The sequence below is a fragment of the Hevea brasiliensis genome, chromosome 1, assembly GCF_030052815.1.
Source record: "Hevea brasiliensis isolate MT/VB/25A 57/8 chromosome 1, ASM3005281v1, whole genome shotgun sequence".
NCBI lineage: Eukaryota > Viridiplantae > Streptophyta > Magnoliopsida > Malpighiales > Euphorbiaceae > Hevea > Hevea brasiliensis.
In genome coordinates this window covers 25,284,928-25,293,880 of record NC_079493.1, presented here as the reverse complement: position 1 = coordinate 25,293,880, position 8,953 = coordinate 25,284,928, and the positions used below count along the sequence as shown (strand labels likewise).

At 36.1% G+C, this 8,953-nt stretch overlaps 1 non-coding gene across 1 annotated transcript; it reads left to right on the top strand.

Annotated features, from left to right (window-relative positions):
* Positions 1–6,437: 6,437 nt before the first annotated feature.
* Positions 6,438–6,544, top strand: LOC131169778 (small nucleolar RNA R71). Its single transcript, XR_009140686.1, has one exon. It is a non-coding gene; the product is annotated as a small nucleolar RNA R71 (small nucleolar RNA).
* Positions 6,545–8,953: the final 2,409 nt, after the last annotated feature.

Below are 8,953 nucleotides of genomic sequence, written 5' to 3'. Positions count from 1 at the left end.
AAGGAGTTAGTTTGGATGGAGTTATACTATCCCAAAGTAATCACTTTAAATACCTCGGCTCAGTCCTTCAAGTAGATGGGGGATGTGAGGAGGATGTTAGTCATAGGATTAAAGCCGGATGGTTGATGTGGAGATGTGCCGCGGGAGTTTTATGTGATCTTAAGATTCCTAATAAGTTGAAAGGAAAATTTTACCGTACAATCATACGACCGGCCATGTTATATGGTAGTGAGTGTTGGGCACTGAAGGAGTCGTATGTGTCTAAGATAAGAGTTGCAGAGATGAGAATGTTAAGGTGGATGAGTGGCCATACTAGACTAGATAATGTCCGTAATAAGAGTATTACAGAAAACGTAGGAGTGGTGCCAATTAAGGATAAGTTGAGATAAGGGAGATTGAGGTGGTTTGGTCATTTGAAGCGTAGACATACGGAGGCTCCAGTTAGACAAGTAGAGCACATTAGGTTAGAGGATAGAAAGAAAAGAAGGAGTAGACCTAAACTGACTTAGAGGAGAGTAGTACAATAAGACCTAGAAGCATTCCACATTTCTGAGGATTTAACCCAAAATCGTTTAGAGTGGAGAAAGCGAATCCATATAACTGACTCTAAATTTTTGGAATAAAGGCTTAGTTGAGTTGAGTTGAGTTGAGAACTTGATAACATTTGTCTGATCTGCCTTGTTTAAAGGAACTACTTCTACCCATTTTGAAAAATAGTCTGTAACCACCAGAATCCAGCTATGTCCCTTGGATGAAGCTGGATGAATCTTGCTAATAAGATCAGTGGCTCATCCTTAGAATGGTCATGGCTTCACAATAGGATGAAAGTTTGATGATGGGACTCTCTGAATAGCTCCATATTTCTGGCAAGCTTGGCTTCCTCTAACATCTTAAGATAGATGGCTAAAAGTAATCATGCCTTCTGATTAGCCACCTCATCTTAATCCTAGCCTGATGAGCTCTACAAATACCTTTATGAACTTAGGTAAGTACTCTAATAGATTCTCCAATTCCTAAGCACCTCAATAGCAACCCATCAAAGACTTTTCTGAACAATTCACCTTCCAAGAGTAGATGGTGGCTGTCGAATCCACCAGAAATTAAATTAACTGAAATCACCAATTATGAAATATTTTCTGCAGTAAGAGGTAAATCCAGGTCAAACCTTAGAGACTGAATTATTAAATTTCGTGCGCTTGTATAATGGAAAAAAAAGAAACAAAGGTTGGGGGGGGGGGGGTAATTCGCAATCCAAAGAAGAAATCAAAAATCAGAAATTAAGATCTAAAATTAAATATGAAACTCTCAAATTAAATAAACTTCAGTCCAAGGTAATTCGCATTCCAATGCATTGATTCGATCATAGACAAAAGAAATACAATTATCTCTTATTGAATACTTAACGTAGATTTACCAAACGAGGTAAACTCCTGACTTCCCTATACTCATCAATTGGAGCCTAGTACTCTTATTGACTCTAATTATTAACTGAATTGGTATTAAACAATCCTCATCAAATTAATAACTGCTTTAAGAATGGGAAGTAGTTAACCTAAATAATAATTTATGAAGCATAAATCATTTAATTCACCCTATTGTTTCCTTAGGTTATTATCAAAAACTGGGATCATAATCAATAAAACCTAATTGCTACTCATGTTCAGTCTTACACAACAATTACGAATTATGAAGATGAACTAGCAATTGATCACATCAAACAATTAACTAATATGCCTTTTTAGTAAATCATTCAATAGATCAAAGACAATGAAATCAGAAAACAATAGATATTCAAAAGACATAAATTAAATTAAAAACCTAGTCTTACAAATCAAGCAAAAGAACTTGAATCCCTTGAACTGAATTAAAAACTTAGCCACTCATGTTCATGGCTTACAAAAAAATTAAAGAAGAAATCTAAAAAAAAAAAGAATGGAGAATGAAGGTGTTTTTGAGGTCGAGAGGCTGCTGAATGGTTGTGTTTTAGCTGCTTCCCAAAGACGTATTTATAATAAAAAACTTAATCCCAAAGATAGGAACCAAACTAGGAAAAGTTTTGAAATTCAAAAGATAGATTTTCAGCCTGCATTCACGTCTATGAAATTAAGGCTGATTTTTAGTGACTTCCTTTCTGAATCTGTCTCTGCCCTCTTCAGGAATTTTGTAGCCTTATTTCTTAGCTTTCCAACAGGTACTCATTTGCCCAAGTCTGAGGTCTACAGCTCAAGTTTTGGCCCAAAAACTGGGACTGGTTCAGACAGACGGTCCAGCCTATAGTGATGACTTCATTGCCGTTTTTGACAATTAAAATGGCCTTATCTATCTTCCAGCCCTTCATAGAAGTTGTAGAGGTGGCTCTTAAGGTTCAATTGGGATTGGGCTTGGGCTTGCTTCATTTGGACATCTGAAACTCCAGATACAAAATAAATACTGAAACTGGTCATGACACATCAAGTCTGGGATTTTGCAATAGATCCATAACTCATTTTGTCAATCTTGGAGACCGATTTGGGCTTTGGTCCCTCTTTATCATTTGTAGTGTTCTATCTTAGCTTTTCAATGAATTAAACAGCACTCAATTTGGAGACTCATAACTTTAGAAACACCTGAAAAATACAGCAAAGGTCAAATGCTAAAAATTTCTCCATTTAACACAATTATTCCAATAACTATATAAAAATATGCCTAAATGATAAATATACTTTAATCAACTGAATTATGCATAAAAATACACTAGAAACACTAAATGTGATGGGAGTAAAATTAATAAATTATGCACTTATCAAATTCCCTCACACTTATTCCATGCTTGTCCTCAAGCATGACTTAAACTCTCAATCAACTCCACTTAGAAGTTTCTTAACTTCACTCTATCACAACATTCTCTAGCAAAAGATTAAAAGTTCGAAAGAAGAGGCAAGTAAGGTAATAACCATCACAATAAATTCCATCAACACCATACCAATATATCAATAATTTTCCAACACAAAACAAAAGGCTTGAACTCAATTAAGCTCACACAATTAAAGTTCCATAAAATTTTAAATCACTACACACCAAAACACATGGCTAATTTATCAAGGCACAACAATTATAGCTCTTTGCAAATCTTAGGGGAGATAGAAATGCCTTTTTTTTATATTTGAAATTGGTACTTCTCTCTTGTCACAGTTTTTTTTTTTTTTATTTCAACCGTTACCTTCAGAAAAGTAACTTGCTCATATCCTAGCTATCTTTTAGCCTAAGAATCGACATGGGTTTCATGAAGACCCCTGGTTAGTTTGCTTAACTAAAATAGCGGAGCAATTTTCAAGTTCAATCTTTTATTTCCCCCAATTTATGTATCTACATATTATAAAGTGCCCTGATAGATTAAACAAAGTTCTGAAATATGCATGACACTAGTTTAAAGCACACATAACTAATCATTTCACCATTAAATCAAGCCTAAATGATTTATGCAGGACAAAAAATTGCTTTATGGTATGGAGAAGAGGGAAAATCCATCATTAAAGTTACTATTACCTTATTTAAAATTTCAAAAATTCAATCTAAAATAGAAAAGTCATTTCAAGGACAAAGCACTTCTCTCCGAGAGTTAATATAGAATCATGAATCAAGTTTATGAGAATAAATTTTATTTTATTTTATTTTATTATTTTTTATTATTATTTTTTAAACAATTTAAAAGATTGCAGCAATAAATTTCTCCTCCCCCACTGTAACACCCTAGGCAAATCCCACATCGACAAAACATGGGAGAGATGCTGGGTTCATAAGTTGATAGTTCCTAACCCCTATTGACGCGTTTTAAAATCGTGAGGGCTTCAGCCCAGAGCGGACAATATCACTAGTGGGCTGGGCCGTTACATTTGTGATATCAGAGCCGCTCCGCGTGCAACCTTGAACGATGGTGGGGCAAACCTCAGCGAGGACGCTGAGTCCCACAAGGGGGGTGGATTGTAACACCCTAGGCAAATCCCACATCGACAAAACACGGGAGAGATGCTGGGTTTATAAGTTGATGGTTCGTAACTCCTAGTGACGCGTTTTAAAACCGTGAGGGCTTCAGCCCAGAGCGGACAATATCACTAGTGGGCCGGGCCCCACCATCGTTCAAGGTTGCACGCGGAGCGGCTCTGATACCACAAATGTAATGGCCCGGCCCACTAGTGATATTGTCCGCTCTGGGCCGAAGCCCTCACGGTTTTAAAACGCGTCACTAGGAGTTACGAACCATCAACTTATAAACCCAGCATCTCTCCCGTGTTTTGTCGATGTGGGATTTGCCTAGGGTGTTACACCCACACTTAAAACTTACATTGTCCCCAATATAAAGCCCAAATACAAAAGAAAAGAAAAAAAAAAATGTTAGAAAATAAAATAAAATAAGGAAAAGAAAACAAATTTGATTGTGGCTAACAAGCCACCCATGGGTTACCTCCCAAAAAGCGCTTTTGTTTATCATCGTTAGCTCGACATGACAAAGCTCATTAATCCACTGCATGCTCCTGAAACCCCTCATAAAATGGCTTGAGTTCATGACCGTTGACCTTGAAAACTTTGTTAGTTCCTAAACTTTGAATTTCAACTGCACCATAAGGAAACACATTAGTAACAACAAAGGGTCCAATCCAATGAGAATGCAACTTACCAGGCATCAGCTTCAATATGGAATTATACAATAAAACTTTTTGCCCAATCACAAACTGCTTCCTTAGTTTGTCATGGAATGCCTTTGTCTTTTCTTTATAGATCATAGAATTCTCAATAGCCTTAAGGCGAATTTCCTCTAATTCATGCAATTGTAATTTTCTTTCTAACTCATCCTTAAAAACATCATGCACAAATGTATCAATAACATTAATAGAAAAGACAGATTGATCATCAGCAGGATACTTCATGGCATCAAAGATATTAAATTTGACAGTCTCTCCATCAAACTCCATAGTTAAGGTACCCTCATCCACATCATTTTTTTTCTTTGCAGTTTTTAGGAAAGGTCTTCCAAACAAAATCAAAGCTAATTTTGATGAGAGAGCTCTATCATCCATATCCAGAATGTAAAAATCTACAGGAAAAATCAATTCTCTAACCTGCACCAACACATCCTCAACTACTCCCAATGGGTAAGCATTAGAACGATCAGCTAACTGAATAATGACACTGGTTTCTTTCAAAGGACCCAAATTTAAAGTTTGAAAAACTGAATTTGACATAATATTAATAAATGCTCCTAAATTTGCCATTGCACTTTCAAATCTAGAATCACTTATTTTGCAGAGAATAGAAAATGAACCTAGATCCTTACACTTAGGGGGTAATTTTTGCTAAATCAATGCCGATACATTTTCCCCCATACTGATCTTCTCATTATTTCTCAACTTGCGCTTTGTAGTGCATAATTCCTTAAGGAATTTAGCATACTTGGGGATTTGTTTGATCGTATCAGTAAAGGTATATTGACCTCTACCTTCCTGAAAGTCTCCAAAATTTCTTTCTCTTGTTCTTCTTTCTTCGTCTTAGCCAACTAGCAGGGGAATGGAGGAAGAACAAAATTATTAACCTTATTCAGTTTAGGTTCAGTATGTACCTCAACTTCAGGAACTTCAGACTCTTTTGCTCCTTGCTTCTTCTTTTTCATTAACTCATGTGCAGTCTAATTATCAACTTCCTTCCCACTCTGCAACACTATAGCACTCGCATTTTCTCTAGGATTCATGACTGTTTGTTATGGGAGCTTTCCAGAACCTTGAGCTTCAAGCTTGCTCACAGATGAAGCTAACTGACCAATCTGCCTCTCTATGTTTTGAATGCTATTTCTGGTCTCCTGTTGAAACTGTTGTGTATTGTTAGCCAAAGCCTTAACAATTTTATCAAGTGGCATACCTTGATTTGAGGGAGGCAGAGGTAGAGGTGGAGGTGGTTGATTCACTTGTGGTATCTGCTGATGGTATCGATTTTACACCGGTTGATTCCCATAATTCAGATTGGGATGATCTCGCCATCCTGGATTATAAGTATTAGCAAAGGGATCATACCTGCATTGTAGTTGTCCATAATTTCCTACTGCATTAGCATGTTGCATTGATTCATCCTCTTGTAATGCAGGACACATGTCAGTAGCATGACCCAAACCCGAGCAAATTCCACATACCTTAGCAGTTTGCATGTTCCCTACAGCCAACTGCCTCGGTAAAGAAGTTAAATCAGAAATTTGTTTCTCAAGGTTAGATATACTTACCTCATTAACCTTCATAGGTGTGTGATCCATTCTCATTCCAAACTGCTGAGAATTTGCTGCCATGTTAGCAATTAGCCTCCTTGCTTCATCTAGTGTCTTGTCAACCAAAGCTCCTCCACTGGCAGCATCTATCATACTGTGGTCCATTCGTAGAAATCCCTCATAGAAATACTGAATCAATAGCTGCTCACTTATTTGATGATGGGGACAGCTTGCACATAGTTTCTTAAATCATTTCCAGTACTCATACAAGCTCTCTCCATTGTACTGTCGGATGCCACAAATTTCTTATCTTATATTGGCAGCACGGGAAGTAGGAAAATACTTCTTCAAAAATATATGCTCCATCTCATTCCATGAGTTGACAGATCTGGAAGGAAGGTAATACAACCAATCCTTAGCTGCACCTTCCAGTGAGAAAGGGAAAGCTCAAAGCTTGATTTGATCCTCTGAAACTCCTTGAGGTTTCATACTGGAACACACAACATGAAATTCTTTTAAAAGCTTATGTGGATTCTCACCTGCAAGACCATGAAACTTAGGCAACAAATGGATTAGTCCAGATTTCAACTCAAAAGCAATATTTAAAGCAGGATATTGAATACACAAAGGTTGTTGGTTTAGATCAGGAGCAGCCAACTCTTTCAAAGTCCTAACAGCCATGGTTTCATTTTCAAAATTTGAATCTGAATCTGAATCTGAATTCGAACTTAATTCCCTTGGAGATTGGACTCCTTCAGATGTACTCGAAATCTACCTAGCTTGCTTAGCCAATTTTCTCAACTGTTTAGCTATTTTTTCTGTTTTTGGATCAAAGATCAACTCACCAGATTGAGAAGTTCTTGTCATAAACAAAAAGAGATCAAAGTAAAAATAGAAAAATGCCTCAAAACCCTAGAAAACAATCGAATTTGGCCTCAAGAAGGTGGGGCCATAGAATCCTATGTATTCGTTGGTCTTGATCAGAATATCGTTTCCTTCAAAATAGGTATGAGCCGCTCTTTAAATTCAACCAAACTTCTTGATGAATAGTAACACCGTAAAATTTTTTCTTTTTTTTTTCTTTTCAAAAACCTAAAAACAGCAACAACTCACAAACAAAATTAATAACGGAATATCCTAACACTAAAAACACGAAATCCAATAAATTTCAGTCCCTGGCAACTGCGCCAAAATTCTTGGTGGCTGTCGAATCCACCATAAATTAAATTAATTGAAATTACCAATTATGAAATATTTTCTGCAGTAAGTGGTAAATCCAGGTCGAACCCTAGAGACTGAATTATTAAATTTTGTGCACTTGTGTAATGGAAAAAAAAAGAAACAAAGGCTGGGGGGGGGGGGGTAATTCACAGTTCAAAGAAGAAATCAAAAATCAGAAATTAAGAATTAAAATTAAATATAAAACTCTCAAATTAAATAAACTTCAATTCAAGGTAATTTGTATTCCAATGCATTAATTTGACCATAGACAAAAGAAATACAATTATCTCTTATTAAATACTTAACGTAGATTTACCAAACAGCGAGGTAAACCCCTGACTTCCTTATAGTCATCAATTCGAATCCAGCACTCTTATTGACTCTAACTATTAACTGAATTGGTATTAAGCAATCCTCATCAAATGAATAACTGCTTTAAGAATAGGAAGTAGTTAAGCTAAACAACAGTTTATGAAGCATAAATCATTTAATTCACCCTATTGTTTCCTTAGGTTATTATAGAAAACTGGGATCATAATCAATAAAACCTAATTGTTACTCATGTTCAGTCTTACACAACAATTACGGATTATGAAGATAAACTAGCAATTGACCATATCAAACAATTAACTAATAGGCCTTTTTAGCAAATCATTCAATAGATCAAAGACAATAAAATCAGAAAATAATAGATATTTAAAAAGACATAAATTAAATTAAGAACCCGGTCTCTCAAATCAAGCAAAAGAACTTGAATCCCTTGAACTTAATTAAAAACTTAGCTACTCATGTTCATGGCTTACAGAAAAATTAAAGAAGAAATATAAAAAAAAAAAGAGAATGGAGAATGAAGGTGTTTTTAAGGTCGAGAAGCTACTGAATGGTTGTGTTTTAGCTGCTGCCCAAAGATGCATTTATAATCAAAAACCTAATCCCAAAGATAAGAACCAAACTAGAAAAAGTTTTAAAATTTAAAAGACATATTTTCAGCCTGCATTCACATCTTAAAAATCAAGGCTGATTTTTAGTGACTTTCTTTCCGAATCTGTCTCTACCCTCTTCAGGAAAGTTGTACCCCTATTTCTTAGCTTTTCAATGGGTACTCATTTGTCCAAATTTGAGGTCTACAGCTCAAGTTATGGCCCAAAAACTGGGACTGGTTTAGACAGACGGTCCAGCCCATAGTGACGACTTCATTGCCATTTTTTACAATTAAAATGGCCTTATCTTGCTTCCAGCCCTTCATAGAAGTTGTAGAGGTGGCTCTTAAGGTTCAATTGGGCTTGAGCTTGCTTCATTTGGACATCTGAAACTCTAGATACAAAATAAATACTGAAACTGGTCGTGACATATCAAGTCTAGGCTTTTGCAAATGATCCATAGCTCATTTTGTCAACCTTGGAAACTGATTTGGGCTTTGGTCCCTGTTTATCATTTGAAGTGCTCTATCTTAGCTTTTCAATGGATGAAAGAGCACTCAATTTGGAGACCGACAACTTTAGAAAC